Source organism: Heterocephalus glaber, unplaced genomic scaffold (genome assembly GCF_053883595.1).
Source record: "Heterocephalus glaber isolate CG9 unplaced genomic scaffold, H.glaber_assembly_v1.0 deba00000676, whole genome shotgun sequence".
Lineage (NCBI taxonomy): Eukaryota > Metazoa > Chordata > Mammalia > Rodentia > Bathyergidae > Heterocephalus > Heterocephalus glaber.
In genome coordinates, this window is record NW_028258156.1 from 15,713,400 (window position 1) to 15,727,387 (window position 13,988).

Here is a 13,988-nt window from a genome sequence, read left to right on the forward strand (position 1 = left end):
TAAAGCTGGCTCCCCCACACATGTGGTCTGTACTGCTCACTCAGGGATGTGGTCCTTGGTGCGTGGATCCACCCTTGCGTTACTCTGTGACCACAACGGAGTGGGAGATAGCACAGCATAAAGGAACATTTCTCCTAATGCCTGTTCTTTACCACCAGGTTAGATATGCTGATTTTTCCGGAAAAACCTACTCCCTTAGCAAGTTCTAAGGAGAAAAGAGAAATTTCTTGGGCACATAAGTCTGGCAAGTGTTACATAGTCCATTTTGCTCCTACGTATTCACAGTGCACAATGCATCACATACTTTGCTTCTAACTTATTCATTTAATGAAAACTGTGTTTTCAGAAATTATTTTTATTGAATATCTATTCTAATTTATAAAAATAAGTTATGGCAATATTGAAAAAGAACATGAACTTTACAGACTCAGATATTCTTTTTTATTGTCTTTTCAGTGATCAGCTCACTATGTAGTGCACAGTAATCAAAAGGTATTTTCCAATGACCATTTTTTGAATGAATGAATGAATATATTACATTTGCATGGTGGAGGTACCATTGCCTTGAGTGACTGTAGAATCCAGAGATGACAGGAAGAGAGCAGCAGCTCAGAGCTCCATGAGATGCCATCAGAGAGTGTTTGCTTGAGCAAGTCTATGTCTGGGAGTTCTGCAGCTGTGCAAATGCCTTTTCGTGCAGGAGAATAAGCTTTGCATTATAATTCTGTAAGAATCCATATAAAGAATCACTTTTAGGGTTATTTGTCCCTAGGAATGATCTTTGGAAAAATCACTGATGCCATGATATCAAAGTCTGAAATATCAAACAGCAGGAAACTGCTGAGATGCAGAATTGATGTTTGAGTGTGACATCAACCACTGGTGAAGTTCTCAAATGGATTAATAAACAGACGCTTCATGAATCTAAGAAAAGAATGCAGTGATTATAGAATAAATTTGCTAGCAACTAATGCCAGACCAGACTCATTTCCTTTTTAGGCAATGTTTAATGGACTAGAAAATCTGGATGATGCTGTACCACAAAAATATTACAGTTTGATTTTGGAAAGACATTTGACAGTTTCTTATCTTTATGTTTAAGATAACATGGAAGCAGAATCATGGGAAAAATTGGACTTGTTAGCAGTTTTTCAGAAGTGTATGAAGCACAAAGGGCAGTGATATTCAAAGTATTTAAATTCTTTTCCATTTCGAATGACCTGGTGGTTATTTACTACTTCTACAATTAAACCTTTCCTTCCTCCTTCTTCTGCCCCAATCCTGCACTTTCTCACTCTGCTAGTCATATTCCCATGTAATCCTGTTTAGAATTACTTCTCTACTGATCTTATGGTTAGCTCATATTTGTTAAATATGGAATGGAAAGAACAAGATTCACAATTTGATACGTTAGAAATTAGAGCCTTTCAAAGGCATTATAAACAAGTTCAGTTACTTGGGGGAAAATTTTTAACAGTTGATTAAGTTGCTGTTAAATTAGCCAAAAATGGGAAACACTTTTTAGACAGTTATACATGATTGTTAAATTAACCATTCAATTATTTGAGCTAGAGTAAATATATAAAAATATATCAGCATACCAATTTTCACAAATATGTTTATACACAGAATTCTATTCCCTTACCCTCTCTGAGCAGAGTTAATTACACATATTTGAGTTCCAGTTGAAGAAAGCCTAATTTACCAGAAAGTTGGAGACTGCTGATATGGGAGTCTTATACTATCAGTGAAACTTAACATTTACTTTTAATCTTCCTCACTTTTGTATGTTAACTTTTAGAAAGTAATGGTGTTTTATTCTTAGTAAAGATACTTTATATTATTCTTTAAAGATACCTAAGAATCATTACAACTAAAATAATCATTACAACTAAAATAAAATTTACAACCAATTCATTCTTGCCTTATTTTATTCATTTTCTGGAGCATTTTAAACCCCAGACTGAACAAGGGAGCTGCCCTTGTAATTATATTGATGTCTTCACTCCCATCAAAGTCTGGCTAATTCTCCTTTGATGCCCATAGCTCTCAAATAGCATACTGACTTAGGACTCACACTGAAATTTAAAAGACCTGGAGTCAATCTTCCTGTATTCCCTCACTGAATTCCAAGGCTGTCTCTGCGTCTACTTCCTAGGGAACCTGACGTATGGCTGGTGTCCTCTCTGCCTCAGAAGAATGGCTGTAAGGGTTAAATGGGGTAATATTTTAATTTGTGTTTACTACTAAAAATTATCACAATTAGTGAAAATACACTGAGTCTTGCTTTCTGGCCAAATCCTTTAAATTTGTAGTCAGGTCCACAATCTTGGAATGAGATGAGGGACTTTTTAAATCTCTGTACACCACTTATTGGTCATGTGGCAATGTGTTTAACTTCCCCATGTTTCACTTTGTTTGTTTGGAAATGAGTAAAGATCATCATTTGTCATAAGGTTACTCGATGGGTTAAATGAGTTAAATAATTTTAAAAGACATAGAACTCTGTCAGATCACAGGAAGCTCTGTTATTAAAATAACTCTTATGACATTATTCTCTGTTCAACCCCAATGATGATATAAGATGCTTATCACAGGACTCATTTCTGGACACCTACAGTTTGAGACCAACTTCACCTTCAGAATCTATCCTAGATTATTCCTGATTCAAAACAAAACTCTACAAGAACAAAAATAACTAAACTAAGCAGGAAGAATATGAGAATTTGAGAAGATGGTTAGCTTCCTTACCTCACAAACTTCTAGATTTTTTAAAAAATTTTATTTGGTAATTTTAAGCAGGTGGCTTAACTTTGTTCTTCTTTTCTGGATACTTTTGATTTTAACTGAATGACAGTAGTAGGTCAAGAAAGGTCAGGTTGAGTTGGTTATAACTGAGGGCAGAATATACTGTGGAGGAAGCAAGTAAAAATAATTTAGAACTGCAAAATTAGGACACTCACTTAAACATGACCCTTTGGTGTATGTATGTGGCATATTTATGTTTATATATATTTATGTATGTATATAAAATTTTTGTTTTATTTATTTTATAATAAGCTTCATTTTAGAAAACTTTTTGAAGAATAGAAAAGTTGAAAATTATAGGCAGCATCCATTTCTTTTTATCCCACTTTCCCTGGCACTAGCAAAATCATAGTACATTTGTCAAAACTAAGAAATTAATTTTGCCATAATACTATTGTCTTAGTCACTTTTTTACTTCTGGAACAAAACACCTGACACCTTCAACTTAAAGGAGAACACGTTTATTTTGTCTTGGGCTTTAGTTTTAGAAGCTTCAGTCTTGGCATGGTTGGCTGGCTCCAGGCAGAAGTTCCAGAGTAAAAGGGACTGATGGGGGAAAGCTGCTCACCTCATGGCTCACAGAAAGGAGAGAGCCCAGTGAGGAAAAGGGAGAGGAGATGTTCCCTTTCTGCTCATGCCCACAGTCACTCACCTTTTCTGTTTGGCTCTTACCTCCTAAATCACTTATGATGCAATGCCTCCATGAGCCAATCACCTGCTATATAAGTGAGGCTTCGGAGGAGGCAATTTTAGATCCAAACCATAAAAACTATCAACGAAACTATAGACTTTTTTTTCCACATTTCAACAGTATTTCCTTTAATGTTTCTTTTCTGTTTCAAGATCCAATCACAGATATAACAATGTATGTATTTGGTCAGTCATCTTATCTTCTTACTCTCTTCTGGTCTGGGTTCTCAGTCTCTTCTTCCTCTTCTTCTTTTTTTTTTCTTTGAAAGTGTGGAAGAGTAAAGTAGATATTTTCCAGAATGTTCTCCAATTTTATTTATCTGAGGATTAGAATGGGATGATAGGTTTGGGAGAAGAAAAACAAGGAGAAGAGAAGCCTTCCTCATTACATCACATCAAGAGACACATGTATCAATCTGACATCAATGGTAATGTGAAACTTGTCACTTGGCTTAGGCGGCACAGTAATTTACATTATTAGCAATAACAAATCACCCAGAATTAGTGGCTTAAAACAACATTATTACCACAGGCTACACGTACAATATGGATGTCATTGGGCTAAAATTAGGAGGTCAGCAGAGCTGTGTTCCCTTCTAGAAGAGAATCTGTTTTTCCTTTGCCTCCTCTAATTTGTACAGCCTGCCTGTATTCCTGGTCTCATCTTCCTTCATCTTCAAAGGTAGCACCATAGCATCTCCCAATCCATCTGTGACTGATGTGTTCTTCTGGCTCCTTCTTTCTGTAGAAGAATCTTTATTATTATGTTGTGTCAATTTCCTTAATCTAGGATATTGCTGAGTAATAAACTCATGGTTCTAGTGATTAGGACAGTGACTAGGTACACATCTAGGCCAAGGAGGGAGTTATTTTGACAATCACAGTTATTGTCTGCAGTTTCTCTGCTGTGAAAGTATTATTTTTTTCTCATATGATATCTTTGATTCTCAGCTTCCTTATCTATGAAAAAGAGATCATAATAAAGTTTGCCTGGTTAGAATGCTTAGACAACTAAATGATTGAATGTAGTGAAACACTACATTCAAAAAAATTTTGGACACACTCTCCAAAATGTGTAGCTAAAGTTTAAACCAATTATATTATGTTCTACAACTTCTACTTCCAAGGTAGGAGTGTGATTATTCTCATTAGCAAAATACATTTTCTGAATTTGGTATCACTTTTTTCTAAGCCGAGCCATATGCAGCTTTATTAAAGATACTTTTCATAAACAATAGTGGTAGTTCAGGAAGGATATGGGCACACATTCCTTAACAGTATATAATAGCTTTCAAGCTCCCTTCTTGGGTGGAATACAAAAACTCAGAGAGCCACCATAAAATTCAATGAAGTCTTCATTTGATGTTCTGAGTAGAGGAAGTTTAGAGTGAGGGTTGACATTTCACATTTAGCATGGTGTTTAACAACTGTTCACAAGCCAACCTTGATTTTCAGGAAATAAAATGAAAATGGCAGAATTATCAATCTGAAGATCCACAATCTAGAAAAGGAAATCATTGCTTTTGTGAGACACTGTCTTAACATCACTGGCAAATCCAGATTGCTCTACACACTGGTAACATCAATTTTTGGGAGTCAGGTCCCAAGAGGTCTCTGGGCTTAAGGGAGTTAAGTCTGTGCTGATGGCAGAGGAAAGGAGGACATAACATGAACTGGGACTTTCCCCACACAACAAGAAATGTGTGCCAAGGTGACCGCATGTCAGCATCAAGGAATCGTTCCTTCTGGGAGCCAGGAGAAAGGCTCCCAAAACTAGCAGGGAAAGATGCTTTCCCCACATTGTACTAGTGACATATGCTCTTCCCCAAAGCAACAATAAAGTGTTCGGTGTGCTAACAACATATAAAAATAAAAATTAAAAAATTCTGCATTTTTCTAAAATTTGATAAAAATAATACTTCAAACTGGACAGTCACCAGAAGGGCACAGTTATCAAAAATGCACACACTTCACTTGGGATCTCCAGCACCTTCAGCTTTCTGTTCCTGGTCTGCCTGGGCCTCTCTATTTTCCCCAGGATTATGCCATTCTTGCTGGGGTCAGCTTTCCCCCTTTTCCCTCTGGGCACCTTCTCTCCCTTCTTTGCAGGGTCCCTTTTAGCTTGGGCTCTGGCTTTGGAGAAGCACATTTAGCAGACAGCCTTGAGGACCTTCTCTGTGTATTCTCCCTTGCCTTGGCTTCATCTCTTTTAGCATCATCACCTTCTGCCTTTCTCCTAGGTGACTGGTTGGTCCATGGGTCATTCTCGCCTCTTCTTCACACTATTTGGGTTCTGATGGATTTTATTTGATCACTTTCATTGGAGTATGAAATATGTGTCACCCCTACTGGTACCAAGGAGCACTATATGTTCCAAAATATATCTAAAGTACAGTGATTCATTAAACTGTCTGGATGGAATCAAAGGACTCAAATATATGACTCTTAAAAGTTTGTTCTAGCTCTCTACGATAGTTGCTAACAAGATTTTATTATCACTTTTTCAGTTAGTAAAATGGTAACTTGGTGGAAACAGTTGTGTTTTAATGCATATTCATTAATGTCGCAGGACAAAATGGGCAAGGTAACTTAATGACGATTACTGGATGCTTGCTTAGTATGTGTGTGTCACTCCATTCACTCCCAGCACTGAAAAAAATGGCTTCTTGGTGAAGTTGTAGAATTTTCCATGAGGAAATAGTATCCTTATATAAGATTAGGGATTTTTATTTTCATGATAGTTTTACTATGTAATAAATAGGTTTTTTCTCTGAAACTTCCATCTGAGATTTCACTATTCACTGCAGAGTAGAGGACAGAGAAAAATGTGTACTCATTAGTTTTGACCTTAGAAATGAACACTATCGACTTGTTCATGGTTTGCAAAACTAATGGAGATCATTTACAATACCCAACTTGTACTTTAGTATGAGTGCAATCCAATATAATGATGCCTTACTCTTGAGGGTAAAGTTCCTCTTCTTCCTATTTGATTACATGAAAACCCTCAATATAAAAAGGTACCTATTTAGACTATCAGACCTAAGGGAGTGAAGTTTAAAAAAAGAAATAGGGCAACAGAATAGATCTTTATAAACCTCAGTAGCTAATAAGATTGAGAGCTTTGTAAAAAGGTTAGCTGAGTTCTACAATTTCATAAATTTATAACTTTAAATCCTGCCCCTTCAGATGAGAGCACACCTACTTGTGAATGACGGTGACTGTGATTTAGTAAATATCTGTTGGTTGAATAAATCAAAAATGAAATCAGAGGTGTTATGGTGCTTCTTGGTCCACAGAGGTTTAGGCATTTGTGGTTGCAGAGGCTCCCTCATCCTCCAGACTAAAAATCTCAAATGTTGTAGGAAGCAAAAGCCCAAGTCAGGTGGACCGAGAGAGAAGGCGGTTTAAATACTTACCCGTCTCTTCTAGTTACATAAACTTAAACAAACTACTTTATTTCTCTAGATTTTGATTTAATAATTCTTAATATACTTGAACAAGATTAGTGGTTTCTAAATCTCCACTGTCGGGTGGTGGTGGGGGGGTGAATTGAAATGAAATGAAAACTCCTGAAATCTCAACCGTATCAAACGTGGATGGTTCAGGGCAAGCAGTGTAGAATGTTGGCCTTTCTTCCAAGATACCCTTTGAAGCCCTCACTTCAGGATGCCCACCAAACAGTTCTAAAACCATGGAAATGAGAAACTTTCACAGCACTACCAGTTATAGAATTTAATCTATTCCCTGAACTAGTAGTCTCACCCATAGCCTGTGACACTTCGCTGTGTCGGTCTTGTTACTAGTCAAGTCGGACACCAAAACAAAGCCTAGTATGAAGGAACTTCATAACCTAGGTGGATTAAGGCAAGGGATCAGTTCTCTCTGCTTATTGAGTCACTCCAAAGCTACTGGCTCATAGAAGACAATTGTTACTTCTTGTGATTCTATAGCTCAGTTGGGAAATTAGTCTTGTCTGGAGCAGCATAGCTGATTTCTGTGGTGAGCTCATTGCCAAGGTCAGATTCAGAGTCATGTATAAAGAGAACAAGGCAGCAGTCCACCATTCAGAGCAGTAGCTTCCAATTGTCAATACTCCATTTTAATGATGGTTTGTGTTTGTGTGTGTGTGTGTGTGCACGCACATCTCATGGTTTGCATGCTTACATATATAAACATTTCCAAGACTTCATCTAAAACATTAAGACAACTATTGAATATTATCTTCCAAATAGACTCGGGCTCTACTCTACATATGGAGAAAATCGAGCCATTATGTTCATCTTATTTTTCTATAAAGCAGCTATAAAATTTGTACTTTTAATTAGCTAAGTTATTTTAGAATAAAGAAGGTACTGCAGAGTATATTTGTAAGGCTCTTTTCTCCATAACATATCCTTATATTCTGCATGAAATCAAATTTTTGAGATCTCCCTTTTATTAGTTCAGTTTCAAAAGATAAACACACATCCCTGGCTTTCTTAGCTTTTATAGGAAAAATCCAACCAAAGCATGTTGTTGCTATTCGTTACATGTTAGAACTGGATACAGAAACATTACCTTGTTGTATAACATATCAAAAAATGAATCCACATTTCAAAAAATTGAGAAAAACTACTTTGAAAATTTTTTTTCCCTGTTTACTGAAAGAAAATACAAAGGTCATACTTGAAAATCTTACTGCTGGACAAAAATGCCTGGGCTTCTTTGATAGCCTTAATTAGTGATCCTGTAATTGGTATCATGTCAGTTGTTATGTAGCTGGCAGCATTCACTGAGAATATATCTAGGCCCCCATTCTTTTTCTCTCTCTCAAACATTGTCATTCATTTAAGTGACAATTCATGCATAATATAATAGCCCTGGGGTGCAATTACTTTTAGCAGTTGCACAATTTAGTAAGAAAAAAAAAAAAGCAGAGCTGGTATCATGTGTGCCTTGAAGGTCAGATGATGCCACAATTTGCACCTTTGTTGCGAGACATGAAAATTAGCAATTAACATAAATATATCGATTAACATATGGATAGTTTAGCTTGATGTAGTAATGAAGCTAATCATATTTTACTGCCTATAATCATTGTTTTCCATAATGCAACATATTGTAATTCTTTAGAAAGTGAGAGTTCAGATAAATTTTGGATTAGTTATGTTTGTTTTATGAAATATGTACTAGAGAAAAATAGCAAGTTTTAAAAACAATGATATAGTTTGATTTATTTGGTATAGCAGATGTTATATTACTCATATAGTTACGTAGTTTCTGTTTCTTTCATACCTTATGGTTCTTCCATTCCTTCCCTAATCACTACCACTGTAGACATTTAAACTTTTAACATATTTCCTTTTGACAACTGTCATCATCTCGTGTCTGGACTCATTCCCATTTGTCCTTCAAGTATTGCCAAAAGGGTCTAAATTATACACTTGATTACTGACCCTCTGTTATAGCTTTAGGATACTGTAGCAGTCAGCTCCATGTCAGTATAACAAAACATCTGAGATAATTAACTTATGAAGAGAAGAGATTGTTGGAGTTCATGTCCTGGATGAAGGACCCATATCTTTGGATCTCTGACAAGGCAAAACATCATAGAAGAAGTGTGCGCTGAAGCAAACTGGTTGCCTTATAAATTGGGAAGCAAAACAAAGAAATAGGAAGAAGAAAACACTGGTGTCCCACAGCCTTCTTCAAGGACAACTCCAATTCCCTAGACCCCCACAAGGTGCCGCTTCCTAAGGGTCCCAGCACCTACCCATAGCACCACCCTGGAGATAAAACCTTTTACACACAGAGATTTGGGAGCACAAACCACAGCAGATACAGACCTAAAATATGACCTTTGGTTATGGTGATTCTAGTAATCAAGCTGTTCATATACACTGTGTTTTAATAGATTGTTCTTCTGTTAATCTTTTAAGTGAGGGAAGTGTTTATGGTGAGTACGCACACAAACTTTTAAAGCAATATTATTTAGGTTGTTATTAACATCTATTGAGCTCTTACTGTATCCCAATCATTGTTGACTTCATTCTCTCTACTATTCCATTAGGAAGTTACTATAATTGCTATTTCTAATTTATAGATGAATCTGAGACACAGAGAGGTTAACTAATTTATCAACGACCCCCAAATTAATAAGGAATGGAAATGGGATTTGTACTTCTACTAGCTCAGTGAGAAGCTTATAGGTCTTCTGTTAATTGTAGAGGGAGGAGGATGGTAAGTAATGGAAAAATCTAGATGTGACCATTTGGTCCTTTCTTCTCTGCTAACATTTTCCATCCTGGATGTCATGAACGAATTCTTCCTTTGGTATTTGGCTATCAGAGATTTCCTCTGTTTAACCAGTGTCTTTATTTTTCAGCTTTAGTTGAAAATTGAAGGGCATTATCTGATATCTACCAACATAAATAAGTATAGGTCACTTGGCAGAAAAAGCGAATGACAAATGTAACCGCTAAACTCTGTCACTGTTGTACACTGTGTAACAGAGATGTTACATGCACCATTTAACTTAAGTAAACATACAACTGCAGCTCCTCTTTTCATCTGCAAGGTTGTCTGTAAGTATTGGATTTGAAAAATAAAATCTGAAGCTGAAGAGGAAAGATATGGAAAGATGGGTTTTAAAGACTGGGTTATCAAGCTATGATTCAGTAATTTAATAATTAGGCATTGCCTTATTTGTTGGTATCCCTTCTCCAATTGTCAGTCTTGCTAATTGAATGTCATGTGATGTTCCCAAGACTATCAGTCTGGATTCTACTTCTTTCTTTTCAGTTCATCTCTCCAGTGGTGATGCCAAAGAAAACATCTGACTCTTTAGAAGAGATCTAATTGGAAGAGATTAAAACTGTACAACTTCTGTTGATGAGCACTACTGCCTGTGTTGGATTATTCAGGAGGAATAAGGTGATTTCCAGTGCATTGGCCTGTCTAGTGTTCTTTACTGTTCTGGAAGGAAGAGGAGTGGAAATATTAAGGGGAGGACAAGAAGAAGGGAATAGAAAAGTGGGGAATGGGCTTATTGATATGGTGTACCATGTGGAGAAATCATGAAAGCATTGACTGTTGATTGTATGGGCCACTCAAATGCTGTGCGATCTTCAGGTCACGCTGTTAGTAGAGGACAGGACAAGAAGTTGCGCTTAGGTTGCGGCAGCTAAGACTTGAGGTCCTCATCATTGTAATAGCTCAATTCTTAATTGGCAGCCAGTGAAACATTTGGGAATTTTCAGGATATGGAACATTTCATTATTTCCTAAAGGTAGCATTTAGCTCGACATTTCACACGTATGTTTTCATTTTTATATCTAATTTTAAGTTTTATTGCCATTGTATGGACAAGAAAGCTAAGATGGAAAAAGAAATCAAAAGCTTAAAAAGTTGCTCAACTTGTTTCAACTGAGTAATGTCAAAGCCACAAATTTGGTCTCAAGAGTTTATCAAAGCCATTTCTTGCACTATCAAGAAGAATACTAAAAAGTATTTTATTTTAGATAATCTATTCTGCACAAGTTCTGATACAGGAGACTTGGCATGGAAACTAACCCAGGTACATGTTACATTTAGTTCAACTATGACAGCTATCTTTTAATATTCATTCTTTTACAGTTGTCTGTATCTAATTACTAGGAAATTTAGAAACAAAACAAGACAAAATGCTAACAGTAAAACATCTCTTCTATGGACTTGGGATATTTAGAAATTTCACTTTAGTTGTTGTAGGACTAAATTTGAACTAAGAGTACAACTCAACGCTACATTTTTTACATCTTATTTAAAGAATTGTAAATTATTACTTCATTACAAACATTAGAAACACGTATCTGTGTTTGATATTTTAGTTGTAATTGTTTGGCTGATTCTTCAAGAGAAAATAAAATGGTATATATTCATTCATTTAATTAACAATGTTATTAATAATAAATAGGTTGTATTTTATTTTAACCTCAGAATTTGTCAGTAAAGAAATGATCACATATGGAAGGGTGGTTACCTAAATAAAATGAACAACTGACCAGTAAATGCCAGGAATGTTTCAGAATATGCAGCATTTGATGTTTCTGAAGTAATATGCACACAGGAAGACATTTTACCTTAAATGCAATACATTTTTTTCTAACTAGCTTCAGAAGTACTCAAGCAATACATGTACCTCTATAAAAGTGAAACATTAACAGAGTACACTGTAATTATGGAATCCAATTTCTTTATCATTCTTAAGTAAACACTGAAAGCATTACAAACTCATTCAAGCATTTGGATAACACCTTTCACAGTGGTACTTATGGTAGTTTCTTTACCTGGATGTTATGTTATTCAAACAAATAATTGAGCAATTGGAAAACTATAACGCTGGCTCTAAATCAAAACTAGTTTCAACATCTCTTGTAATTTTTAAACTATGTGTGCTCTTTCACTATCTCAGAATGTGTGCATGAAATTTTCACTTTGGATATTATGTTTTTATAAATTATTTCACTAATCTATATATTAGCCAAGAAACTTCTATTACATATTGAGTAAAATGATAATAATATGTTTAAATCAGTTGTAGAATCAAAATATCTGTGATGAATCCTGACTTTATAATAGATGTGTAAGTTTACTTAATGTCAGTGCCTCTCTCAGTTTATAGCCCAATCTGTAGAACGGGATAAAAATAGCAGATGCCTGAAATGGTTATTGTGAGGGTTATGTTAGTATCTATAAAACATTTGTTACTGGCTTTATAAAAATGAGCTATAATGGTGAGGATGAAGACTGGCTAGCATCAATAAAAAGGTGTTCTAATTTTCTGGACATTTGGGAGACGAATGAAAATTGGGTCAAATTATATGATTTGATATTATAAAAATATCCATTTTTCAACTTCTTTGTCATAGATAGCAAGAGAAACATTAAACACAAGCTGAAATTCTTTAACATTAGCATAAAAAGAAGAAAACTTTTACAAATATCTGATTTTTATTGTGAAACTAAGCAAATTTGAAAATCAAAATTTAAATTTAAACCAGAAAGAAAACAGTGGTGTGGTATTGGATCCTGGTACTAAAGCATCTCTGTTTTTAGATCACAAAAGAATATTATCAACTAGCAGTTTGCTCTGAGGGAGAACGGTTATGGTAAATCAGGAATAGAGACAGGATTATGCTTTGAACTACTTGCCATGTGGATCTGAAGTACAGGCCAGCCCTGTGCTAGGCACTGAAAGATTGATTAATGAAAAATATCCCCAAAGATTTCACAAATGGTTAAACTAGATTTAGGGTTAGCTAGATAATGTCTGTAATTGATGTTATATGATTTAGGCACACTTGAAAATGATGTGGTGCACATCTTTTATTTGTTAGTAAAAGCAGCCTAAATCAGGAGGTGATTTATATGAAACAAGAGAAGCACTCATGTAATTTAAAATCTAAACCTATGTGTCACCAGCATAATCATTCTGGTGTTTTGGTTTGTTGTGATATTTCTCATATCTAATGTTTTCTACCTAGTTTTCAATGATTACAACCAAAACATCCATTTTATTTCTGCCAATTAATTTCTTACTTTGCTAATAAGTGTCGTCATGACGTTGTGTAGTACATCTCCTGGACTCAGACAATTTGCTTCTCTATCTCCTTTTCTCTGGGGGCTCCCCTCACTAGAACTTTCCACCTCCTGCTTTTTCCTCTGCAACAGAGAAGTCTTGGGCTTAGACTTAAAAATTGGAAAAAGTGGAGTGAATACTGACTCCTTCATTTACTACTCAATAACATTAGACATGTTGCATGAATTTTTGTGACTTAATTTCTTCAACTTTAAATGAAACTAGTCATATATTCTATTTCATAGAATTTTCATGAGCAAATACAAGCAAAGTGCATAAAAGCATGCTTAGTTCAGAGTAGCTGCTCAATAAATATTAGTGATTTTTTTCATCAAACCCATTTTTCTGAGCCCTGACAACAAAGAATGGTTTTATTTTAATATAGAGGCTTGTATTGAGATCTACAATTCATTGAGTTGAGGAAACTAAATTAGTTGCTTTTGTAGAGCTGTATGCTTCCACTTGTTTGGAGAATGAATGAATTGCCCAGAAATTCCTGGCTTGCAGTAAGCACTTGATAACATATATTAGTAATTTTTTAGTAATTGCTATCACAATTCCAAAGAAGTTTCAGGAATTCTAGTAAAATATTTTTTTCCTAGAAAATACTTTTTCTTCATCTTTTTATCAATTTTTCTTTTCTATACATCGCAAGATTATATTTATGAGAAAAATATGCATGATCATTCCTATGCTCTTCATTATCACAGTCATACATTCACTATGAGAACTAATTGTTCTCATGTTCAAAACCACTGATGATTTTCAATTTTTAATTTTCTGAGGGAAGAGTCAAATATTTTGGATATATTTTCTTTTCCTTTTGTAGCACCTGGGAGAGGTTGAACGGATAATTAAAATTCAATAAAGACTGACCATCTGCAGAGCC

General features: G+C 35.3%; 1 pseudogene; it reads right to left on the reverse strand.

Moving 5' to 3' along the window:
* Positions 1–5,468: 5,468 nt before the first annotated feature.
* On the reverse strand, positions 5,469–13,080 carry LOC101709087 (non-histone chromosomal protein HMG-17 pseudogene; annotated as a pseudogene).
* Positions 13,081–13,988: the final 908 nt, after the last annotated feature.